The sequence below is a fragment of the Siphateles boraxobius genome, unplaced genomic scaffold (assembly GCF_051911475.1).
Source record: "Siphateles boraxobius isolate OS27281-9 unplaced genomic scaffold, OSU_SipBor_1 77, whole genome shotgun sequence".
NCBI lineage: Eukaryota > Metazoa > Chordata > Actinopteri > Cypriniformes > Leuciscidae > Siphateles > Siphateles boraxobius.
In genome coordinates this window covers 803082-828956 of record NW_027509205.1, presented here as the reverse complement: position 1 = coordinate 828956, position 25875 = coordinate 803082, and the positions used below count along the sequence as shown (strand labels likewise).

General features: G+C 40.8%; 13 non-coding genes across 13 annotated transcripts; 9 read left to right on the top strand and 4 right to left on the bottom strand.

Moving 5' to 3' along the window:
• The first annotated feature begins 108 nt into the window (after positions 1-108).
• trnay-gua (transfer RNA tyrosine (anticodon GUA)) lies at positions 109-195 on the top strand. The gene is given in 2 exon segments: positions 109-145; positions 160-195. It is a non-coding gene; the product is annotated as a tRNA-Tyr (tRNA).
• Positions 196-2021: 1826 nt separating this feature from the next.
• Positions 2022-2093, top strand: trnae-uuc (transfer RNA glutamic acid (anticodon UUC)). Its single transcript has one exon. It is a non-coding gene; the product is annotated as a tRNA-Glu (tRNA).
• Positions 2094-2212: 119 nt separating this feature from the next.
• Positions 2213-2299, top strand: trnay-gua (transfer RNA tyrosine (anticodon GUA)). Its single transcript is given in 2 exon segments — positions 2213-2249; positions 2264-2299. It is a non-coding gene; the product is annotated as a tRNA-Tyr (tRNA).
• Positions 2300-2414: 115 nt separating this feature from the next.
• trnae-cuc (transfer RNA glutamic acid (anticodon CUC)) lies at positions 2415-2487 on the bottom strand. Its single transcript has one exon. It is a non-coding gene; the product is annotated as a tRNA-Glu (tRNA).
• A 5727-nt stretch (positions 2488-8214) lies between these two features.
• On the top strand, positions 8215-8286 carry trnae-uuc (transfer RNA glutamic acid (anticodon UUC)). The gene has a single exon. It is a non-coding gene; the product is annotated as a tRNA-Glu (tRNA).
• A 119-nt stretch (positions 8287-8405) lies between these two features.
• Positions 8406-8492, top strand: trnay-gua (transfer RNA tyrosine (anticodon GUA)). Its single transcript is given in 2 exon segments — positions 8406-8442; positions 8457-8492. It is a non-coding gene; the product is annotated as a tRNA-Tyr (tRNA).
• Positions 8493-8607: 115 nt separating this feature from the next.
• Positions 8608-8679, bottom strand: trnae-cuc (transfer RNA glutamic acid (anticodon CUC)). Its single transcript has one exon. It is a non-coding gene; the product is annotated as a tRNA-Glu (tRNA).
• Positions 8680-15638: 6959 nt separating this feature from the next.
• Positions 15639-15710, top strand: trnae-uuc (transfer RNA glutamic acid (anticodon UUC)). The gene has a single exon. It is a non-coding gene; the product is annotated as a tRNA-Glu (tRNA).
• A 119-nt stretch (positions 15711-15829) lies between these two features.
• trnay-gua (transfer RNA tyrosine (anticodon GUA)) lies at positions 15830-15916 on the top strand. Its single transcript is given in 2 exon segments — positions 15830-15866; positions 15881-15916. It is a non-coding gene; the product is annotated as a tRNA-Tyr (tRNA).
• Positions 15917-16031: 115 nt separating this feature from the next.
• trnae-cuc (transfer RNA glutamic acid (anticodon CUC)) lies at positions 16032-16103 on the bottom strand. Its single transcript has one exon. It is a non-coding gene; the product is annotated as a tRNA-Glu (tRNA).
• Positions 16104-21091: 4988 nt separating this feature from the next.
• trnae-uuc (transfer RNA glutamic acid (anticodon UUC)) lies at positions 21092-21163 on the top strand. The gene has a single exon. It is a non-coding gene; the product is annotated as a tRNA-Glu (tRNA).
• A 119-nt stretch (positions 21164-21282) lies between these two features.
• trnay-gua (transfer RNA tyrosine (anticodon GUA)) lies at positions 21283-21369 on the top strand. Its single transcript is given in 2 exon segments — positions 21283-21319; positions 21334-21369. It is a non-coding gene; the product is annotated as a tRNA-Tyr (tRNA).
• A 115-nt stretch (positions 21370-21484) lies between these two features.
• On the bottom strand, positions 21485-21556 carry trnae-cuc (transfer RNA glutamic acid (anticodon CUC)). Its single transcript has one exon. It is a non-coding gene; the product is annotated as a tRNA-Glu (tRNA).
• Positions 21557-25875: the final 4319 nt, after the last annotated feature.

Here is a 25875-nt window from a genome sequence, read left to right as displayed (position 1 = left end):
CTTTGCATCACTTAATCGAAACAACCAGCATGTATGTCTGTAGCAGTTTTAGCCAGTGGCGGAGATTCAGCAACATGATATGTTGAGGTTCTGTCCCCAATCAGTGTGCCTTTGATAGCTCAGCTGGAAGAGCGGAGGACTGTAGGTGGCAAGTTGGCAATCCTTAGGTCGCTGGTTCAACTCCGGCTCGAAGGAGTTCTTTTTCACACATAAACTTTTCCTTGGCCCTGCTTCTCGACGAGGGTGTTAGCGCTTGAGTTCGTATTTCGCCATTTTACAATCACGGTCCACTAAGTCAAACGCTTTTGTCAAATAAAAAAATAAGGCCGCACAATGTTGTCTATTATCGAGAGCAGTAATTAAATCATGTAGTAGCTGTTATCGTACTATGGCCCGCTCTAAATCCTGACTGAAATGCGTTGTAAATATCATGACTAAGTAGATATTCTTTCATTTGATCATTTATAATAGATTCAAAAACTTTTGCTAAAACCGGTAATTTAGAAATCGGACGATAATTATTCAAATCGGAAGGATCGCCTCCTTTTAATAAAGGCATAACCATAGCCGATTTCCAAGATGGTGGAATTACATTAGTGGATAGACTCAAATTAAAAATAGATGCAATAGGTTCGGCAATAATATCTGCTGACAATTTTTAAAAAATTGGTTCAATTTGGTCAGACCCACCTGATTTCTTACAGTCTAAATTTCGGAGTAGTTTACGAACTTGGGACGGCAATACAGGGGCAAAAGAAAATAAATCTGATTCACTATTAGTCAACTCATCAGTTCTCTGTTCATCAAGGACCAAGGAATTGTCTGTTATCAAATCAGCTGAAATAAAATTACTATTAAACGTATTAACAATATCAGCCTTGTCTGTAATCAATCTTTGATTCAATTTTAAAACTTTTGGAAGATTAGTGGATGTATTTGATCCTATAAAAGATTTCGTTAATTTCCAAAATTTAGAAGGACAATTCATGTTATCATTAATCAGGTTTAAATAATACTGACTCTTCGAACTTTATATTAATTTTGTACACTTATTTCGTAATAATCTATATTGAGACCAGTCCTCCTCACCATTTGTTTTCTTTGCTTTAGACCAAGCCACGTTTCTTTGCTTAATAAGATTAGAGACGGATTGATTGAACCAAATATTATTTCTACCTCTCACCCGAAATCTACGTAAAGGAGCATGTTTATCACAAATTTCTAGAAAGATAGATTTGAAATAATCCCAAGCATCAACCACATCAGGTATAATTGAAACCAACTGTAAATCACTATTATATAGATCATGCAAAAAAGCCTGTACATTAAAATTTTTAAATTGACGTTTAAGATTTGAATTGAGAATTGAGATCCCCAACATGTGAGGCCTCCATCTTGAAGGTTTTTGTAGCAGGCCCCTCATCTGACCCCTTCCTGATGTTGGGTCCAGGTCTGTTAATAGCATGAGAAAAAGTAGATGTCATCACAGGCCTCTGCCCAGTCGAAAACCAACAGGTGTCGTGTAAGCTCACGGACACCTGATCAGGGGGCCAGTGGTGCAATGGATAAAGCGTCTGACTACGGATCAGAAGATTCTAGGTTCGACTCCTGGCTGGCTCGCTCTGCCTCGTTTACTATGCTGTCAGCCCTTAGCTGTTTTATTAACCCATAGTTTTTGTTATTATTATTATTGGATTGATTGAGAAATATTAAAAATTGACAGTCCAACAATAGGCTGCTTTGTCAGTAGGATAACGGTTACCATACAATACTATGCGTCTTTTAAAATACATTGCATGAGTACTGTCACAAGGACATTGCTTTACGACCAGTTTGTACTGTCTATTATACCATCGCAAGAATGGGAGGAAACTGAGCCCCTCATGAGGCAAATGAGAGCTCCCTCTGTTGAGCCTGATGAAATTGAATTCAGTAAACAATCCCTTCGGATCATTCCCATGTTCTTAAAGGGGACGGTCACACACTAGAAGTAAAAGGGTCTGCTCCAGGCATAAGGAAGATCCCATATGGTCTAGCGGTCAGGATTCCTGGTTTTCACCCAGGCGGCCAGGGTTCGACTCCCGGTATGGGAAGATCGGGTTGTCTTTGCATCACTTAATCGAAACAACCAGCATGTATGTCTGTAGCAGTTTTAGCCAGTGGCGGAGATTCAGCAACCTGATATGTTGAGGTTCTGTCCCCAATCAGTGTGCCTTCGATAGCTCAGCTGGAAGAGCGGAGGACTGTAGGTGGCAAGTTGGCAATCCTTAGGTCGCTGGTTCAACTCCGGCTCGAAGGAGTTCTTTTTCACACATAAACTTTTCCTTGGCCCTGCTTCTCGACGAGGGTGTTAGCGCTTGAGTTCGTATTTCGCCATTTTACAATCACGGCCGCCGGTGGTGGGCAAAAACTCATTCCCTGACCAGGAATCGAACCCGGGCCGCGGCGGTGAGAGCGCCCGAATCCTAACCACTAGACCACCAGGGAAAGTCTGCTGACGACTTGCCCTCAAGCCTGGCTGTGGCCTTTACCCGATTTTGCAGCAAGACCACTAATACTTGTATTTTACTCCAGGAGAGGAGACGTCACCGACCCTGGCAAACTGACAAACTGTCACAGACTCTGTAGGAATATCCTAACAACACCACAACTTGCCATGAAAACAAAAACAATAAGATCGCCAACCTGCATCTCGAAGGTTTTTAAAGCAGTTTTTTGCAGACGTCTGTGGCCCTGGATCCCAGTTCTTCCACTGAGAAACTGTCACAGGCTCTGTAGTAATATCCTAACAACACCACAACTTAACATGTATTTTATTTTATTTCCTTTATTTTTCCAGGAAGGTCCCATTGAGATTAAAAGAAATCCCTTCCTCCAGGGAGTCCTGGCCAAGATGGCCACACTACAAATCACACACAAACACATATAAAACATTCCAGAAAGTCAGGGCACAACATTCATCATAAATCAAGTAAAACAACAGCATGATTCAATCATTGTATGCTGCAGTAAATTTTTTAATACATTCAAAGGAGGAATTGTTTCAGGAGGGACAGTAGCTTGAAATTCATTCCACAGCCATGGAGCATAGTAGGAGAAAGATGATTTACCATGCTCTGAATGTACCCTAGGTACTACTAATTTAATCCCATTAGATGATCTAGTGCTATAGTTCTTTCTACATAAACATAGAAGACTAGTAATGTAATTTGGAAGTCTACCCATCAATGTCTTTACAATAAATTCTAACATATGGGATTTCCTTCTTTGATATAAAGAGGACCAACCCAAATAGTTGTGCAGCAAACAATGATGAGTACGTGAACAAGAATTTGTTATAAAACGCAGTGCAGCATGATAAACGCCATCCAGCCTTTTCAATAAATATGCAGACGCATGCATGTAAACAACATCACCATAGTCTAAAATAGGTAAAATAGTACTCTGTATTATTCTCTTTCTAGCTATAAAGGAAAAACATTTTTTTTCCCGAAAAAGAAAACCCAGTCTTGGTTTAAGCCTTTTCACCAAGTAATTAATGTGAACATCAAAGGCTAACTTCTCATCGAGCCATATTCCTAAATATTTATAAGTTGGTACTCTTTCTATATGTAAACCCTCAATAGTCAGAATAGGCATAACAGTAGACATAGAACGGCTACGTGTAAAAAGAATATACTTCGTTTTATTTACATTTAAAACTAATTTTAGTTTCAACAAAGTAAGCTGAAAAGTATAAAAAGAATCCTTAAGAATTTCAATAGCCTGAGACACAGAGGATGCAGTGGAGTAAATAATTGTATCGTCAGCATAAAAATGTAGCTTTGCGGATTGTATTCTCTGCCCCAATTCATTAATAAAAATAGAAAAAAGAAATGGTGCCAATAAAGAACCTTGCGGGTGTAACGTAGTGCTTTAGAAATAGCGATGAGGCTGGATCCAGACGCAGTGTGGCTTTATTAACAAACTTAGACAGGGACAGGATTCAAAGACTCAGAAACAGGACTCAAGGATACAGAAATAACCAACGTTAACCTCTATCATACATTCAACAACTCACCAAAAGCAGGGCAGGAACATAGGGCTTAAATAATTAGGGACAAACGAGCTAACAGGATAACAAGGGGGTGTGGGAAAATCAGAAACACCTGGGAAAACTAATGAACAAGACAGGGAACCAAAGAACATGACAGGACACAAACCCACATCGTGACATAACCCCCCCCTTAAGGGCGGCTCCTGAAGCCCAAAAAAAACAAACAAAAGTCCAGGAGGGCGGTCTTGGGGGAGGGATGGGGGGCCAGGCCCATGCAGGGGAACGGGACCTGGACCTAGGCAAGGCGGGCCTGGGCCGCAGAGCGTGGGCGGACCAGACTGGGCCGAAGGCCAGGGCGGAGCAGGACGCGGCGAAGGCCAGGGCGGAGCAGGACGAGGCGAAGGCCAGGGCGGAGCAGGACGAGGCGAAGGCCAGGGCGGAGCAGGACGAGGCGAAGGCCAGGGCGGAGCAGGACGTGATGGCGGCCATGGAGGTGAAGCCCCTGCAGACGACCATGGCGGCGCAGCTCTCATGGTCTCCTCACCGGACCCTTGGCCCCCCCCCAAAAAATACTTGGGGAAATCCACGGGTTCAGGAAAGCCCTCCCAGAGCTTGAAGGGCGCAGGCAGGGCGAGGCGCAGAGGCGGGGCCGGCAGGACGAGGCGCAGAGGCGGGGCCGGCAGGGCGAGGCGCAGAGGCGGGGCCGGCAGGGCGAGGCGCAGAGGCGGGGCCGGCAGGGCGAGGCATCTGGGAACGCCCTCCGGAGCCTGGCAAGCAAAACGAGTCCTCCTCCTGCGACGGCGCTTCACTGGGCTTGAAACTTTCACTTGGCTGGATTCACTTGACTTGGAACTCGACTCACTTGACTTGGAACTCGACTCACTTGACTCGGCGGCACTTGACTCACTTGAATCGGCGGCACTTGACTCACTTGAATCGGCGGCACTTGACTCGGCAGTTGACTCACTTGACTCGGCACTTGACTCACTTGACTCGGCACTTGACTCACTTGACTCGGCACTTGACTCACTTGACTCGGCACTTGACTCACTTGACTCGGCACTTGACTCACTTGACTCGGCACTTGACTCACTTGACTCGGCACTTGACTCACTTGACTCGGCACTTGACTCACTTGACTCGGCACTTGACTCACTTGACTCGGCACTTGATTCACTTGACTCGGCACTTGATTCACTTGACTCGGCACTTGACTCACTTGACTCGGGACTTGACTCACTTGACTCGGGACTTGACTCACTTGACTCGGTGGCACTTGACTCGGCAGTTGACTCACTTGACTCGGTAGACTCGGTGGCACTTGACTCACTTGGCTCGGCGGCACTTGACTCACTTGGCTCGGCGGCACTTGACTCACTTGGCTCGGCGGCACTTGACTCACTTGGCTCGGCGGCACTTGACTCACTTGGCTCGGCGGCACTTGACTCACTTGGCTCGGCGGCACTTGACTCACTTGGCTCGGCGGCACCTGGCTCGGCGGCACTTGACTCGGCGGCGCAGACGAGAAGTGCGGGCTCGTCGGGGCTCACGTGAAATGCATGCTCGTCGGGGCTCATGTGAAATGCATGCTCGTCGGGGCTCACGTGAAATGCATGCTCGTCGGGGCTCACGTGAAGCGCGGCCTCGGTTGGGCTTACGAGAGGCGACGAGAGCCCGGCAGGTGTCGAGTAGAACAAGCCCGTACTCGAGAAGAGACCATCCAAGGAGCAAGCCTGAGCAATATACCGGTCAAGAGTCCATTCAGTAAGATCCCTCGGCATCCATCGAGCGATCTTATAATCCAGCCCGTTCCAAAACAGGTCCATGAGCTGGATCTCATCTAGCGCTCCCAGATGGCAAATGGACAGAAAATCCTTCGCGTACCTTTGGACGGACTGGCCCTCTTGCAATAACGTCGACAGGTATTCTCCCAGAGCCCGGTTGCTGACAACTGCTGGATCCATTTCGTGGTGAGTTGTTCTGTAACGTAGTGCTTTAGAAATAGCGATGAGGCTGGATCCAGACGCAGTGTGGCTTTATTAACAAACTTAGACAGGGACAGGATTCAAAGACTCAGAAACAGGACTCAAGGATACAGAAATAACCAACGTTAACCTCTATCATACATTCAACAACTCACCAAAAGCAGGGCAGGAACATAGGGCTTAAATAATTAGGGACAAACGAGCTAACAGGATAACAAGGGGGTGTGGGAAAATCAGAAACACCTGGGAAAACTAATGAACAAGACAGGGAACCAAAGAACATGACAGGACACAAACCCACATCGTGACAGCGGGACACCCTTCCTGACTATTACCATGGATGAGGTGTAATTATCTACAGCAACACATTGAGTTCTATCCGATAAATAATTTTTAAACCAACTCACAGCCGAATTATCGAGGCCAACACTTTTAAGCCTCCGTAACAGTAAAACATGATCCACTAAGTCAAACGCTTTTGTCAAATAAAAAAATAAGGCCGCACAATGTTGTCTATTATCGAGAGCAGTAATTAAATCATGTAGTAGCTGTTATCGTACTATGGCCCGCTCTAAATCCTGACTGAAATGCGTTGTAAATATCATGACTAAGTAGATATTCTTTCATTTGATCATTTATAATAGATTCAAAAACTTTTGCTAAAACCGGTAATTTAGAAATCGGACGATAATTATTCAAATCGGAAGGATCGCCTCCTTTTAATAAAGGCATAACCATAGCCGATTTCCAAGATGGTGGAATTACATTAGTGGATAGACTCAAATTAAAAATCGATGCAATAGGTTCGGCAATAATATCTGCTGACAATTTTTAAAAAATTGGTTCAATTTGGTCAGACCCACCTGATTTCTTACAGTCTAAATTTCGGAGTAGTTTACGAACTTGGGACGGCAATACAGGGGCAAAAGAAAATAAATCTGATTCACTATTAGTCAACTCATCAGTTCTCTGTTCATCAAGGACCAAGTAATTGTCTGTTATCAAACCAGCTGAAATAAAATTACTATTAAACGTATTAACAATATCAGCCTTGTCTGTAATCAATCTTTGATTCAATTTTAAAACTTTTGGAAGATTAGTGGATGTATTTGATCCTATAAAAGATTTCGTTAATTTCCAAAATTTAGAAGGACAATTCATGTTATCATTAATCAGGTTTAAATAATACTGACTCTTCGAACTTTATATTAATTTTGTACACTTATTTCGTAATAATCTATATTGAGACCAGTCCTCCTCACCATTTGTTTTCTTTGCTTTAGACCAAGCCACGTTTCTTTGCTTAATAAGATTAGAGACGGATTGATTGAACCAAATATTATTTCTACCTCTCACCCGAAATCTACGTAAAGGAGCATGTTTATCACAAATTTCTAGAAAGATAGATTTGAAATAATCCCAAGCATCAACCACATCAGGTATAATTGAAACCAACTGTAAATCACTATTATATAGATCATGCAAAAAAGCCTGTACATTAAAATTTTTAAATTGACGTTTAAAATTTGAATTGAGAATTGAGATCCCCAACATGTGAGGCCTCCATCTTGAAGGTTTTTGTAGCAGGCCCCTCATCTGACCCCTTCCTGATGTTGGGTCCAGGTCTGTTAATAGCATGAGAAAAAGTAGATGTCATCACAGGCCTCTGCCCAGTCGAAAACCAACAGGTGCCGTGTAAGCTCACGGACACCTGATCAGGGGGCCAGTGGTGCAATGGATAAAGCGTCTGACTACGGACAGAAGATTCTAGGTTCGACTCCTGGCTGGCTCGCTCTGCCTCGTTTACTATGCTGTCAGCCCTTAGCCGTTTTATTAACCCATAGTTTTTGTTATTATTATTATTGGATTGATTGAGAAATATTAAAAATTGACAGTCCAACAATAGGCTGCTTTGTCAGTAGGATAACGGTTACCATACAATACTATGCGTCTTTTAAAATGCATTGCATGAGTACTGTCACAAGGACATTGCTTTACGACCAGTTTGTACTGTCTATTATACCATCGCAAGAATGGGAGGAAACTGAGCCCCTCATGAGGCAAATGAGAGCTCCCTCTGTTGAGCCTGATGAAATTGAATTCAGTAAACAATCCCTTCGGATCATTCCCATGTTCTTAAAGGGGACGGTCACACACTAGAAGTAAAAGGGTCTGCTCCAGGCATAAGGAAGATCCCATATGGTCTAGCGGTCAGGATTCCTGGTTTTCACCCAGGCGGCCCGGGTTCGACTCCCGGTATGGGAAGATTGGGTTGTCTTTGCATCACTTAATCGAAACAACCAGCATGTATGTCTGTAGCAGTTTTAGCCAGTGGCGGAGATTCAGCAACCTGATATGTTGAGGTTCTGTCCCCAATCAGTGTGCCTTCGATAGCTCAGCTGGAAGAGCGGAGGACTGTAGGTGGCAAGTTGGCAATCCTTAGGTCGCTGGTTCAACTCCGGCTCGAAGGAGTTCTTTTTCACACATAAACTTTTCCTTGGCCCTGCTTCTCGACGAGGGTGTTAGCGCTTGAGTTCGTATTTCGCCATTTTACAATCACGGCCGCCGGTGGTGGGCAAAAACTCATTCCCTGACCGGGAATCGAACCCGGGCCGCGGCGGTGAGAGCGCCGAATCCTAACCACTAGACCACCAGGGAAAGTCTGCTGACGACTTGCCCTCAAGCCTGCCTGTGGCCTTTACCCGATTTTGCAGCAAGACCACTAATACTTGTATTTTACTCCAGGAGAGGAGACGTCACCGACCCTGGCAAACTGACAAACTGTCACAGACTCTGTAGGAATATCCTAACAACACCACAACTTGCCATGAAAACAAAAACAATAAGATCGCCAACCTGCATCTCGAAGGTTTTTAAAGCAGTTTTTTGCAGACGTCTGTGGCCCTGGATCCCAGTTCTTCCACTGAGAAACTGTCACAGGCTCTGTAGTAATATCCTAACAACACCACAACTTAACATGTATTTTATTTTATTTCCTTTATTTTTCCAGGAAGGTCCCATTGAGATTAAAAGAAATCCCTTCCTCCAGGGAGTCCTGGCCAAGATGGCCACACTACAAATCACACACAAACACATATAAAACATTCCAGAAAGTCAGGGCACAACATTCATCATAAATCAAGTAAAACAACAGCATGATTCAATCATTGTATGCTGCAGTAAAAAATTTTAATACATTCAAAGGAGGAATTGTTTCAGGAGGGACAGTAGCTTGAAATTCATTCCACAGCCATGGAGCATAGTAGGAGAAAGATGATTTACCATGCTCTGAATGTACCCTAGGTACTACTAATTTAATCCCATTAGATGATCTAGTGCTATAGTTCTTTCTACATAAACATAGAAGACTAGTAATGTAATTTGGAAGTCTACCCATCAATGTCTTTACAATAAATTCTAACATATGGGATTTCCTTCTTTGATATAAAGAGGACCAACCCAAAAATGATTTCCATTACACGAGAGTAGATGTTAAAACTTCATGCTGATTTGTACTCGGCTTTCGCCAAGATAATCACCAACTAAGACGTAGCTTTACAGTAACCTATGCTTCTCCATCCATTTACGCTTCTTTCCATCTAGTGACGTGAATCTTCTGTCTGGTGTTAATACAGTGTATTGCGCGTCAGCACACACAACGGCTGCAACCACAGTGCGGTCCCCCATAACAACCCTCTGGATTGAGCGGAGTAGGGAACATCTCTAGGGTCTTCAAGTGGGCACCTTCCGTCCTCAGTGTTTCGTCGACTAGCCCACGACACCTCAAGAGGGCTCGACAGTGACTCTGGCGTCCCAGAGTCACCCCCCTCCGTCCCCCACTCAACTCAGCCCAGCTTACTGACCTCTACTTCCCTCTTGCTGCTGAGACCTAACCACAATCTCACAATCTCTCCGCAACCCAACCATACGCGCCAACCCGTTTGACTAAGGCTGTCGAGCCCCACTGGTGCGTTAATATGCAGTTTCAGTGGCAACGGTTCCGTATGGCATACCACCTACCACAAAACACAATATCTGCCCAACCACCCGTCATTCACGCAATATACACAGGAACGTAATGACTGTAAATACTATACAACCTATACAAATAAACCAACAGTTGCTGCTGAGACCTAACCACAATCTCACCGCAACCCAACCATACGCGCCAACCCGTTTGACTAAGGCTGTCGAGCCCCACTGGTGCGTTAATATGCAGTTTCAGTGGCAACGGTTCCGTATGGCATACCACCTACCACAAAACACAATATCTGCCCAACCACCCGTCATTCACGCAATATATACAGGAACGTAATGACTGTAAATACTATACAACCTATACAAATAAACCAACAGTTGCTGCTGAGACCTAACCACAATCTCACAATCTCTCCGCAACCCAACCATACGCGCCAACCCGTTTGACTAAGGCTGTCGAGCCCCACTGGTGCGTTAATATGCAGTTTCAGTGGCAACGGTTCCGTATGGCATACCACCTACCGCAAAACACAATATCTGCCCAACCACCCGTCATTCACGCAATATACACAGGAACGTAATGACTATAAATACTATACAACCTATACAAATAAACCAACAGACCTTTCAAGTTTTCAAGAATTCTACGAAACCGTAGCATGGCGGCCTGTACACAGCCAGCTAGAATCTTTCCGTCTCAACCACAGCCAGTTGCTGCTCCTTTCTGCTGCTTCAGATAAGTTCTTTACTGTACGACGCAACTCTTGGCCACTGAATCCGACGTCTCTGAGGAACCGGGTTGTAGAGTGTGCCACAAAACCACGACAACCCACTTCCACTGGATAAACCTGGACTCTCCATCCTCGCTGTTCTGCTTCAGTGGCCAGATGAGCATACCGCAGTTTCTTCCTCTCATATGCCTCATCTACCGCATCCTCCCATGGCACTGTTAACTCTATCAGTTGAACAATGCGTGCTGATCCAGACCACAAAACAATATCTGGCCGTAGGTTAGTGGTGGCAATCTCAGGTGGAAAAATAAGCCGTTGATCAAGATCAACCAGCATCTTCCAGTCCCTAGCAGCTTCCAGTTGTCCTGGGCGAGAATTGGTGTTAGCACCTTTTCTTGGTGGTTGCTCGCCTGGGCGGAGGAATATTGTCTTCTGCGTGTAATGTTTTGCTAGAACAGGCGGCAATTTATTGGTCATACTACGCTTGCCTTCCAATGCTAAAGCCAAACATCGCAATACTTGGTCATGGCGCCAAGTAAACCGACCCTGGCTAAGAGCCACCTTACATCCTGTCAAAATGTGCCTTAATGTGGCAGGTGATGAACACAAAGGACAAGATGGATCCTCTCCTACCCAGAGGTTTAGGTTCTGCGGTGATGGGAGAACATCATATGTTGACCTAATAAGGAAACTGATCCTACTCTCTTCCATTGACCAAAGGTCTTGCCAGCCCATTTTGCGTTGTTCCACACTCTCCCATCTCATCCACTCTCCCTGCTTGGCCTGGGAAATGGCCTTTATACATCTCATCCTCTCCTCCTGCTTTCGCACCTCGTTGACTACCAGCTTCCTCCTTTGGGCTGGGCCTGCCTTGTGCCATTTAGGAGGAGCTAAACTGAGCCCAAAATCCCCTCTTCCATGCTGTACCTGTCCCACGATATCCCCAATTTGAAGGTCAGCCTTTGCCTCTACTACAGATTTCTTTGCTGACCACTTTCTACCAGTTTTTACCACAGGGGCTATCTCCCTTACACATTTGTCACGTGACTCTGCTAAAGTCATTTCCAGTCTGACCTTGGCACACTTAAACTCCTCGGTTAAAGCAGAGACTGGCAGCTGCAATACTCCTTTACTATAAAGTCCCACTCTGCTGAGGCAGCGTGGAACTCCCAACCATTTCCTGATGTATGAACTTATTAACGCTTCCAGCTTATCCACTGTTGTCAAAGAAACCTCATACACAGTCAGTGGCCACAGCAACCTTGGCAGTAGACCAAACTGAAAGCACCAGAGTTTCAGTTTGCCTGGTAGAGCACAGCTGTCTATGCTCTTCAACCCTTCCACTGCTTGTCGTCTAACTTCTCCCAATCGAACTGTGTCCTTTAGATCCCCATCGTACCATCTCCCTAGACTCTTCACTGGCTTCTGAGAAACTGTTGGTATTGCCTCACCATTAATGAAGAATGTTTTATCTACTACCTTGCCTTTAATTATGGAGATGCTCCTTGATTTAGAGGGCTTAAATTGCATTCGTGCCCATTCAATATTATCTGTTAACTTCCCCAATAACCGATTAGTGCAGGCTACCGTTGTAGTCATGGTTGTCATGTCATCCATGTATGCTCTGATTGGTGGTAGTCGCATCCCAGAAGCCAAGCGCTCTCCTCCTACTACCCATTTTGAGGCCCTAATGATTACTTCCATTGCCATGGTAAAAGCCAGTGGAGAAATGGTGCATCCTGCCATTATTCCAACCTCTAAGCATTGCCATGTAGTGCTGAATTCTGGAGTTGAGAAACTAAATTGCAAATCTCCAAAATAGGCTTTCACTAAATTTGTTATCGACATCGGTACCCTGAAAAAATCAAATGATGCCCAAAGAAGCTCATGTGGCACTGAACCATATGCATTAGCCAAATCCAGGAATGTCACGTGGAGCTCCTTCCTCTCCTTTTTAGCTGATTGAATTCGTTGCCAGATAACACTGATGTGTTCTAAGCATCCTGAGAATCCTGGAATGCCCGCTTTTTGAACTGAAGTGTCAATGAAGCCATTCTTTAATAGGTAGGTTGACAATCTCTGAGCAATAATGCTGAAGAAAATCTTTCCTTCGACGTTTAATAGTGAAATAGGGCGAAACTGACTGATGCTTGTAGCATCTTTTTCTTTGGGTATAAAGACTCCCCCTGCTCTGCGCCATGCTCTAGGTACAACCTGCTTTTACCAAGCCACTTTTATCAATTTCCACAGAATTCGTAGAACTCCTGAAGCACTCTTGTACACTCTGTACGGAACTCCATTAGGCCCTGGAGATGATGAAGCCCTTGCCTTTCTCACAACCTGCTCTATCTCTTTCCACTTAGGTGCACAGACCTCCATTTGGTATTCTGGTGGATTGACAGGTGGGATGTCAATCTGCAATAGTTGTGCAGCAAACAATGATGAGTACGTGAACAAGAATTTGTTATAAAACGCAGTGCAGCATGATAAACGCCATCCAGCCTTTTCAATAAATATGTAGACGCATGCATGTAAACAACATCACCATAGTCTAAAATAGGTAAAATAGTACTCTGTATTATTCTCTTTCTAGCTATAAAGGAAAAACATTTTTTTTCCCGAAAAAGAAAACCCAGTCTTGGTTTAAGCCTTTTCACCAAGTAATTAATGTGAACATCAAAGGCTAACTTCTCATCGAGCCATATTCCTACATATTTATAAGTTGGTACTCTTTCTATATGTAAACCCTCAATAGTCAGAATAGGCATAACAGTAGACATAGAACGGCTACGTGTAAAAAGAATATACTTCGTTTTATTTACATTTAAAACTAATTTTAGTTTCAACAAAGTAAGCTGAAAAGTATAAAAAGAATCCTTAAGAATTTCAATAGCCTGAGACACAGAGGATGCAGTGGAGTAAATAATTGTATCGTCAGCATAAAAATGTAGCTTTGCGGATTGTATTCTCTGCCCCAATTCATTAATAAAAATAGAAAAAAGAAATGGTGCCAATAAAGAACCTTGCGGGACACCCTTCCTGACTATTACCATGGATGAGGTGTAATTATCTACAGCAACACATTGAGTTCTATCCGATAAATAATTTTTAAACCAACTCACAGCCGAATTATCGAGGCCAACACTTTTAAGCCTCCGTAACAGTAAAACATGATCCACTAAGTCAAACGCTTTTGTCAAATAAAAAAATAAGGCAGCACAATGTTGTCTATTATCGAGAGCAGTAATTAAATCATGTAGTAGCTGTTATCGTACTATGGCCCGCTCTAAATCCTGACTGAAATGCGTTGTAAATATCATGACTAAGTAGATATTCTTTCATTTGATCATTTATAATAGATTCAAAAACTTTTGCTAAAACCGGTAATTTAGAAATCGGACGATAATTATTCAAATCGGAAGGATCGCCTCCTTTTAATAAAGGCATAACCATAGCCGATTTCCAAGATGGTGGAATTACATTAGTGGATAGACTCAAATTAAAAATCGATGCAATAGGTTCGGCAATAATATCTGCTGACAATTTTTAAAAAATTGGTTCAATTTGGTCAGACCCACCTGATTTCTTACAGTCTAAATTTCGGAGTAGTTTACGAACTTGGGACGGCAATACAGGGGCAAAAGAAAATAAATCTGATTCACTATTAGTCAACTCATCAGTTCTCTGTTCATCAAGAACCAAGGAATTGTCTGTTATCAAACCAGCTGAAATAAAATTACTATTAAACGTATTAACAATATCAGCCTTGTCTGTAATCAATCTTTGATTCAATTTTAAAACTTTTGGAAGATTAGTGGATGTATTTGATCCTATAAAAGATTTCGTTAATTTCCAAAATTTAGAAGGACAATTCATGTTATCATTAATCAGGTTTAAATAATACTGACTCTTCAACTTTATATTAATTTTGTACACTTATTTCGTAATAATCTATATTGAGACCAGTCCTCCTCACCATTTGTTTTCTTTGCTTTAGACCAAGCCACGTTTCTTTGCTTAATAAGATTAGAGACGGATTGATTGAACCAAATATTATTTCTACCTCTCACCCGAAATCTACGTAAAGGAGCATGTTTATCACAAATTTCTAGAAAGATAGATTTGAAATAATCCCAAGCATCAACCACATCAGGTATAATTGAAACCAACTGTAAATCACTATTATATAGATCATGCAAAAAAGCCTGTACATTAAAATTTTTAAATTGACGTTTAAGATTTGAATTGAGAATTGAGATCCCCAACATGTGAGGCCTCCATCTTGAAGGTTTTTGTAGCAGGCCCCTCATCTGACCCCTTCCTGATGTTGGCTCCAGGTCTGTTAATAGCATGAGAAAAAGTAGATGTCATCACAGGCCTCTGCCCAGTCGAAAACCAACAGGTGGCGTGTAAGCTCACAGACACCTGATCAGGGGGCCAGTGGTGCAATGGATAAAGCGTCTGACTACGGATCAGAAGATTCTAGGTTCGACTCCTGGCTGGCTCGCTCTGCCTCGTTTACTATGCTGTCAGCCCTTAGCCATTTTATTAACCCATAGTTTTTGTTATTATTATTATTGGATTGATTGAGAAATATTAAAAATTGACAGTCCAACAATAGGCTGCTTTGTCAGTAGGATAACGGTTACCATACAATACTATGCGTCTTTTAAAATACATTGCATGAGTACTGTCACAAGGACATTGCTTTACGACCAGTTTGTACTGTCTATTATACCATCGCAAGAATGGGAGGAAACTGAGCCCCTCATGAGGCAAATGAGAGCTCCCTCTGTTGAGCCTGATGAAATTGAATTCAGTAAACAATCCCTTCGGATCATTCCCATGTTCTTAAAGGGGACGGTCACACACTAGAAGTAAAAGGGTCTGCTCCAGGCATAAGGAAGATCCCATATGGTCTAGCGGTCAGGATTCCTGGTTTTCACCCAGGCGGCCCGGGTTCGACTCCCGGTATGGGAAGATCGGGTTGTCTTTGCATCACTTAATCGAAACAACCAGCATGTATGTCTGTAGCAGTTTTAGCCAGTGGCGGAGATTCAGCAACCTGATATGTTGAGGTTCTGTCCCCAATCAGTGTGCCTTCCATAGCTCAGCTGGAAGAGCGGAGGACTGTAGGTGGCAAGTTGGCAATCCTTAGGTCGCTGGTTCAACTCCGGCTCGAAGGAGTTCTTTTTCACACATAAACTTTTCCTTGGCCCTGCTTCTCGACGAGGGTGTTAGCGCTTGAGTTCGTATTTCGCCATTTTACAATCACGGCCGCCGGTGGTGGGCAAAAACTCATTCCCTGACCGGGAATCGAACCCGGGCCGCGGCGGTGAGAGCGCCGAATCCTAACCACTAGACCACCAGGGAAAGTCTGCTGACGACTTGCCCTCAAGCCTGGCTGTGGCCTTTACCCGATTTTGCAGCAAGACCACTAATACTTGTATTTTACTCCAGGAGAGGAGACGTCACCGACCCTGGCAAACTGACAAACTGTCACAGACTCTGTAGGAATATCCTAACAACACCACAACTTGCCATGAAAACAAAAACAATAAGATCGCCAACCTGCATCTCGAAGGTTTTTAAAGCAGTTTTTTGCAGACGTCTGTGGCCCTGGATCCCAGTTCTTCCACTGAGAAACTGTCACAGGCTCTGTAGTAATATCCTAACAACACCACAACTTAACATGTATTTTATTTTATTTCCTTTATTTTTCCAGGAAGGTCCCATTGAGATTAAAAGAAATCCCTTCCTCCAGGGAGTCCTGGCCAAGATGGCCACACTACAAATCACACACAAACACATATAAAACATTCCAGAAAGTCAGGGCACAACATTCATCATAAATCAAGTAAAACAACAGCATGATTCAATCATTGTATGCTGCAGTAAAAATTTTTAATACATTCAAAGGAGGAATTGTTTCAGGAGGGACAGTAGCTTGAAATTCATTCCACAGCCATGGAGCATAGTAGGAGAAAGATGATTTACCATGCTCTGAATGTACCCTAGGTACTACTAATTTAATCCCATTAGATGATCTAGTGCTATAGTTCTTTCTACATAAACATAGAAGACTAGTAATGTAATTTGGAAGTCTACCCATCAATGTCTTTACAATAAATTCTAACATATGGGATTTCCTTCTTTGATATAAAGAGGACCAACCCAAATAGTTGTGCAGCAAACAATGATGAGTACGTGAACAAGAATTTGTTATAAAACGCAGTGCAGCATGATAAACGCCATCCAGCCTTTTCAATAAATATGTAGACGCATGCATGTAAACAACATCACCATAGTCTAAAATAGGTAAAATAGTACTCTGTATTATTCTCTTTCTAGCTATAAATGAAAAACATTTTTTTTTCCCGAAAAAGAAAACCCAGTCTTGGTTTAAGCCTTTTCACCAAGTAATTAATGTGAACATCAAAGGCTAACTTCTCATCGAGCCATATTCCTACATATTTATAAGTTGGTACTCTTTCTATATGTAAACCCTCAATAGTCAGAATAGGCATAACAGTAGACATAGAACGGCTACGTGTAAAAAGAATATACTTCGTTTTATTTACATTTAAAACTAATTTTAGTTTCAACAAAGTAAGCTGAAAAGTATAAAAAGAATCCTTAAGAATTTCAATAGCCTGAGACACAGAGGATGCAGTGGAGTAAATAATTGTATCGTCAGCATAAAAATGTAGCTTTGCGGATTGTATTCTCTGCCCCAATTCATTAATAAAAATAGAAAAAAGAAATGGTGCCAATAAAGAACCTTGCGGGACACCCTTCCTGACTATTACCATGGATGAGGTGTAATTATCTACAGCAACACATTGAGTTCTATCCGATAAATAATTTTTAAACCAACTCACAGCCGAATTATCGAGGCCAACACTTTTAAGCCTCCGTAACAGTAAAACATGATCCACTAAGTCAAACGCTTTTGTCAAATAAAAAAATAAGGCAGCACAATGTTGTCTATTATCGAGAGCAGTAATTAAATCATGTAGTAGCTGTTATCGTACTATGGCCCGCTCTAAATCCTGACTGAAAGGCTTTGTAAATATCATGACTAAGTAGATATTCTTTCATTTGATCATTTATAATAGATTCAAAAACTTTTGCTAAAACCGGTAATTTAGAAATCGGACGATAATTATTCAAATCGGAAGGATCGCCTCCTTTTAATAAAGGCATAACCATAGCCGATTTCCAAGATGGTGGAATTACATTAGTGGATTGAGACTCAAATTAAAAATCGATGCAATAGGTTCGGCAATAATATCTGCTGACAATTTTTAAAAAATTGGTTCAATTTGGTCAGACCCACCTGATTTCTTACAGTCTAAATTTCGGAGTAGTTTACGAACTTGGGACGGCAATACAGGGGCAAAAGAAAATAAATCTGATTCACTATTAGTCAACTCATCAGTTCTCTGTTCATCAAGGACCAAGGAATTGTCTGTTATCAAACCAGCTGAAATAAAATGACTATTAAACGTATTAACAATATCAGCCTTGTCTGTAATCAATCCCTTATTACATTTTAAAACTTTTGGAAGATTAGTGGATGTATTTGATCCTATAAAAGATTTCGTTAATTTCCAAAATTTAGAAGGACAATTCATGTTATCATTAATCAGGTTTAACCTGTTAACCGTTTCCAGAGCGTCGGCGCACTGAAGCGGTTTTTTTTTATTTAGTTCAAATTTACTATCAGATTTAATGTTATACCTTGACAAACTATACATCATTAAAAAGATATAATACTCAAGATTCAGTATTTGACCACTATTGTATTCTGAGAAACTTATAGTGACAGTTATGTCTTAATTTGTGTCAGGAGTTATGAAATGGAAAAATGAGTCGATACCTTTAATATGAATTATGAGCGTCAGCTGGTCCATTCATAAAAAACACTCCGTGCTGTCGTCATGACGGCGATTCACAAAACAAAGTCCCTCAGGGCTTTAGCTCAAAAATGTGCAGACTTGGAGAAATATTGATATATTCTCATAGATTCACATCATATTTCTATAGACATGAATACTATTTGTTGAATTTATACCCAAATGCGTCGATGTAATCATTATGATCGCTTCTTACTGAGATGTGCTGTGTTTTCAATTCATACCAATAGCCTGAGGGCGCTATATGCACAATAACAGTCCATATATGGATCACGAAGAAGACCCATAGTCATGTGACATTCCAGGACGTCACTGATACAGAAAGTAGCTGACAGAGATCGCTGTAACATGCAGATAAAGATGTTTTGAAGCCAATAAACATGATTGCAATGATATTTGAGTTACCTGTGTTCTTCAAGCCATGCCAGGTATTTCATAATAATAGATTATATTTATAATGCAATGCTAATCGATATAGATTTCATCATCGTGCAGAAGACTATAAATAATAAATTTTCTGTCGGATTTTTTTTTATCTGAAGCCAAATTAGAGCACAGAAGATTATTTAAAACACTCGACTTGCGTTATAAAGTAAGTTTGGAGCACAAACATGGTTTTAATCTCATAAATGGTCGTGTATTGATGGTGTGCTAAGCTAACATGCTAGCTAGCCCAGGTGCACCTGCCACCAGCAGTTATTGTTTTATGATTTTTTTCTAAATAGGAATGCTTACTGAAATGTTTCAGTGCATTTGATACCAGTTTCAAATATTTAGTGAGAACTTTGATAAAAGAAATTAGGGTTTGAAATCCTATGAATAGCCTGTGAATAGCCAGTCGTTAGTAGCTATAATGCAGACAAAAGAAATGCATATTTAGAGCCATAACCAGTCTGGAGAGGTGTAAATGTGTGCAGGGAGAGACTCACACTGAATGGGGCTCGTTTGCACCACAAAACAATATAGACAATAGACTGATTAGATGACTCAGAAGATGACTAAACATCAGTTTGCATTTTAGAGTCTAATCAAAATAAAGTAATTTGACATGATCTTGAAAAACATTTAACTAAATACAGAGTTTTAGACTTATCATTTTCAGATTTTAAATATAAAATGGTCACACATATGGCTTTAGCTGCAGTGCATTTCTAGATTGCTCCAGGGCCAACTTCAATTATATTTTTATGAAGATGTTTCATAAAAGTAAATTTCTAATAACTTTACAAAACTTTGAAGCTATTTAAACATTTTTTTTTCATTATGACAATAATTAATTCTACATTTACAATAAACTACTAGGTGTCAGCTTTCAAATGAGATCATACTTGTGCTTTTAGTGCAAAGGGTTCATGAACTGTATCTGTTTAAGTTTGGGTATGCCATTTCTGGGGATTTTTCAAAAGTGGCCTTGAAGGTTAACAGGTTAAATAATACTGACTCTTCGAACTTTATATTAATTTTGTACACTTATTTCGTAATAATCTATATTGAGACCAGTCCTCCTCACCATTTGTTTTCTTTGCTTTAGACCAAGCCACGTTTCTTTGCTTAATAAGATTAGAGACGGATTGATTGAACCAAATATTATTTCTACCTCTCACCCGAAATCTACGTAAAGGAGCATGTTTATCACAAATTTCTAGAAAGATAGATTTGAAATAATCCCAAGCATCAACCACATCAGGTATAATTGAAACCAACTGTAAATCACTATTATATAGATCATGCAAAAAAGCCTGTACATTAAAATTTTTAAATTGACGTTTAAGATTTGAATTGAGAATTGAGATCCCCAACATGTGAGGCCTCCATCTTGAAGGTTTTTGTAGCAGGCCCCTCATCTGACCCCTTCCTGATGTTGGGTCCAGGTCTGTTAATAGCATGAGAAAAAGTAGATGTCATCACAGGCCTCTGCCCAGTCGAAAACCAACAGGTGGCGTGTAAGCTCACAGACACCTGATCAGGGGGCCAGTGGTGCAATGGATAAAGCGTCTGACTACGGATCAGAAGATTCTAGGTTCGACTCCTGGCTGGCTCGCTCTGCCTCGTTTACTATGCTGTCAGCCCTTAGCCGTTTTATTAACCCATAGTTTTTGTTATTATTATTATTGGATTGATTGAGAAATATTAAAAATTGACAGTCCAACAATAGGCTGCTTTGTCAGTAGGATAACGGTTACCATACAATACTATGCGTCTTTTAAAATGCATTGCATGAGTACTGTCACAAGGACATTGCTTTACGACCAGTTTGTACTGTCTATTATACCATCGCAAGAATGGGAGGAAACTGAGCCCCTCATGAGGCAAATGAGAGCTCCCTCTGTTGAGCCTGATGAAATTGAATTCAGTAAACAATCCCTTCGGATCATTCCCATGTTCTTAAAGGGGACGGTCACACACTAGAAGTAAAAGGGTCTGCTCCAGGCATAAGGAAGATCCCATATGGTCTAGCGGTCAGGATTCCTGGTTTTCACCCAGGCGGCCCGGGTTCGACTCCCGGTATGGGAAGATCGGGTTGTCTTTGCATCACTTAATCGAAACAACCAGCATGTATGTCTGTAGCAGTTTTAGCCAGTGGCGGAGATTCAGCAACCTGATATGTTGAGGTTCTGTCCCCAATCAGTGTGCCTTCCATAGCTCAGCTGGAAGAGCGGAGGACTGTAGGTGGCAAGTTGGCAATCCTTAGGTCGCTGGTTCAACTCCGGCTCGAAGGAGTTCTTTTTCACACATAAACTTTTCCTTGGCCCTGCTTCTCGACGAGGGTGTTAGCGCTTGAGTTCGTATTTCGCCATTTTACAATCACGGCCGCCGGTGGTGGGCAAAAACTCATTCCCTGACCGGGAATCGAACCCGGGCCGCGGCGGCGAGAGCGCCGAATCCTAACCACTAGACCACCAGGGAAAGTCTGCTGACGACTTGCCCTCAAGCCTGGCTGTGGCCTTTACCCGATTTTGCAGCAAGACCACTAATACTTGTATTTTACTCCAGGAGAGGAGACGTCACCGACCCTGGCAAACTGACAAACTGTCACAGACTCTGTAGGAATATCCTAACAACACCACAACTTGCCATGAAAACAAAAACAATAAGATCGCCAACCTGCATCTCGAAGGTTTTTAAAGCAGTTTTTTGCAGACGTCTGTGGCCCTGGATCCCAGTTCTTCCACTGAGAAACTGTCACAGGCTCTGTAGTAATATCCTAACAACACCACAACTTAACATGTATTTTATTTTATTTCCTTTATTTTTCCAGGAAGGTCCCATTGAGATTAAAAGAAATCCCTTCCTCCAGGGAGTCCTGGCCAAGATGGCCACACTACAAATCACACACAAACACATATAAAACATTCCAGAAAGTCAGGGCACAACATTCATCATAAATCAAGTAAAACAACAGCATGATTCAATCATTGTATGCTGCAGTAAAAATTTTTAATACATTCAAAGGAGGAATTGTTTCAGGAGGGACAGTAGCTTCAAATTCATTCCACAGCCATGGAGCATAGTAGGAGAAAGATGATTTACCATGCTCTGAATGTACCCTAGGTACTACTAATTTAATCCCATTAGATGATCTAGTGCTATAGTTCTTTCTACATAAACATAGAAGACTAGTAATGTAATTTGGAAGTCTACCCATCAATGTCTTTACAATAAATTCTAACATATGGGATTTCCTTCTTTGATATAAAGAGGACCAACCCAAATAGTTGTGCAGCAAACAATGATGAGTACGTGAACAAGAATTTGTTATAAAACGCAGTGCAGCATGATAAACGCCATCCAGCCTTTTCAATAAATATGTAGACGCATGCATGTAAACAACATCACCATAGTCTAAAATAGGTAAAATAGTACTCTGTATTATTCTCTTTCTAGCTATAAATGAAAAACATTTTTTTTTCCCGAAAAAGAAAACCCAGTCTTGGTTTAAGCCTTTTCACCAAGTAATTAATGTGAACATCAAAGGCTAACTTCTCATCGAGCCATATTCCTACATATTTATAAGTTGGTACTCTTTCTATATGTAAACCCTCAATAGTCAGAATAGGCATAACAGTAGACATAGAACGGCTACGTGTAAAAAGAATATACTTCGTTTTATTTACATTTAAAACTAATTTTAGTTTCAACAAAGTAAGCTGAAAAGTATAAAAAGAATCCTTAAGAATTTCAATAGCCTGAGACACAGAGGATGCAGTGGAGTAAATAATTGTATCGTCAGCATAAAAATGTAGCTTTGCGGATTGTATTCTCTGCCCCAATTCATTAATAAAAATAGAAAAAAGAAATGGTGCCAATAAAGAACCTTGCGGGACACCCTTCCTGACTATTACCATGGATGAGGTGTAATTATCTACAGCAACACATTGAGTTCTATCCGATAAATAATTTTTAAACCAACTCACAGCCGAATTATCGAGGCCAACACTTTTAAGCCTCCGTAACAGTAAAACATGATCCACTAAGTCAAACGCTTTTGTCAAATAAAAAAATAAGGCAGCACAATGTTGTCTATTATCGAGAGCAGTAATTAAATCATGTAGTAGCTGTTATCGTACTATGGCCCGCTCTAAATCCTGACTGAAAGGCTTTGTAAATATCATGACTAAGTAGATATTCTTTCATTTGATCATTTATAATAGATTCAAAAACTTTTGCTAAAACCGGTAATTTAGAAATCGGACGATAATTATTCAAATCGGAAGGATCGCCTCCTTTTAATAAAGGCATAACCATAGCCGATTTCCAAGATGGTGGAATTACATTAGTGGATAGACTCAAATTAAAAATCGATGCAATAGGTTCGGCAATAATATCTGCTGACAATTTTTAAAAAATTGGTTCAATTTGGTCAGACCCACCTGATTTCTTACAGTCTAAATTTCGGAGTAGTTTACGAACTTGGGACGGCAATACAGGGGCAAAAGAAAATAAATCTGATTCACTATTAGTCAACTCATCAGTTCTCTGTTCATCAAGGACCAAGGAATTGTCTGTTATCAAACCAGCTGAAATAAAATGACTATTAAACGTATTAACAATATCAGCCTTGTCTGTAATCAATCCCTTATTACATTTTAAAACTTTTGGAAGATTAGTGGATGTATTTGATCCTATAAAAGATTTCGTTAATTTCCAAAATTTAGAAGGACAATTCATGTTATCATTAATCAGGTTTAACCTGTTAACCGTTTCCAGAGCGTCGGCGCACTGAAGCGGTTTTTTTTTATTTAGTTCAAATTTACTATCAGATTTAATGTTATACCTTGACAAACTATACATCATTAAAAAGATATAATACTCAAGATTCAGTATTTGACCACTATTGTATTCTGAGAAACTTATAGTGACAGTTATGTCTTAATTTGTGTCAGGAGTTATGAAATGGAAAAATGAGTCGATACCTTTAATATGAATTATGAGCGTCAGCTGGTCCATTCATAAAAAACACTCCGTGCTGTCGTCATGACGGCGATTCACAAAACAAAGTCCCTCAGGGCTTTAGCTCAAAAATGTGCAGACTTGGAGAAATATTGATATATTCTCATAGATTCACATCATATTTCTATAGACATGAATACTATTTGTTGAATTTATACCCAAATGCGTCGATGTAATCATTATGATCGCTTCTTACTGAGATGTGCTGTGTTTTCAATTCATACCAATAGCCTGAGGGCGCTATATGCACAATAACAGTCCATATATGGATCACGAAGAAGACCCATAGTCATGTGACATTCCAGGACGTCACTGATACAGAAAGTAGCTGACAGAGATCGCTGTAACATGCAGATAAAGATGTTTTGAAGCCAATAAACATGATTGCAATGATATTTGAGTTACCTGTGTTCTTCAAGCCATGCCAGGTATTTCATAATAATAGATTATATTTATAATGCAATGCTAATCGATATAGATTTCATCATCGTGCAGAAGACTATAAATAATAAATTTTCTGTCGGATTTTTTTTTATCTGAAGCCAAATTAGAGCACAGAAGATTATTTAAAACACTCGACTTGCGTTATAAAGTAAGTTTGGAGCACAAACATGGTTTTAATCTCATAAATGGTCGTGTATTGATGGTGTGCTAAGCTAACATGCTAGCTAGCCCAGGTGCACCTGCCACCAGCAGTTATTGTTTTATGATTTTTTTCTAAATAGGAATGCTTACTGAAATGTTTCAGTGCATTTGATACCAGTTTCAAATATTTAGTGAGAACTTTGATAAAAGAAATTAGGGTTTGAAATCCTATGAATAGCCTGTGAATAGCCAGTCGTTAGTAGCTATAATGCAGACAAAAGAAATGCATATTTAGAGCCATAACCAGTCTGGAGAGGTGTAAATGTGTGCAGGGAGAGACTCACACTGAATGGGGCTCGTTTGCACCACAAAACAATATAGACAATAGACTGATTAGATGACTCAGAAGATGACTAAACATCAGTTTGCATTTTAGAGTCTAATCAAAATAAAGTAATTTGACATGATCTTGAAAAACATTTAACTAAATACAGAGTTTTAGACTTATCATTTTCAGATTTTAAATATAAAATGGTCACACATATGGCTTTAGCTGCAGTGCATTTCTAGATTGCTCCAGGGCCAACTTCAATTATATTTTTATGAAGATGTTTCATAAAAGTAAATTTCTAATAACTTTACAAAACTTTGAAGCTATTTAAACATTTTTTTTTCATTATGACAATAATTAATTCTACATTTACAATAAACTACTAGGTGTCAGCTTTCAAATGAGATCATACTTGTGCTTTTAGTGCAAAGGGTTCATGAACTGTATCTGTTTAAGTTTGGGTATGCCATTTCTGGGGATTTTTCAAAAGTGGCCTTGAAGGTTAACAGGTTAAATAATACTGACTCTTCGAACTTTATATTAATTTTGTACACTTATTTCGTAATAATCTATATTGAGACCAGTCCTCCTCACCATTTGTTTTCTTTGCTTTAGACCAAGCCACGTTTCTTTGCTTAATAAGATTAGAGACGGATTGATTGAACCAAATATTATTTCTACCTCTCACCCGAAATCTACGTAAAGGAGCATGTTTATCACAAATTTCTAGAAAGATAGATTTGAAATAATCCCAAGCATCAACCACATCAGGTATAATTGAAACCAACTGTAAATCACTATTATATAGATCATGCAAAAAAGCCTGTACATTAAAATTTTTAAATTGACGTTTAAGATT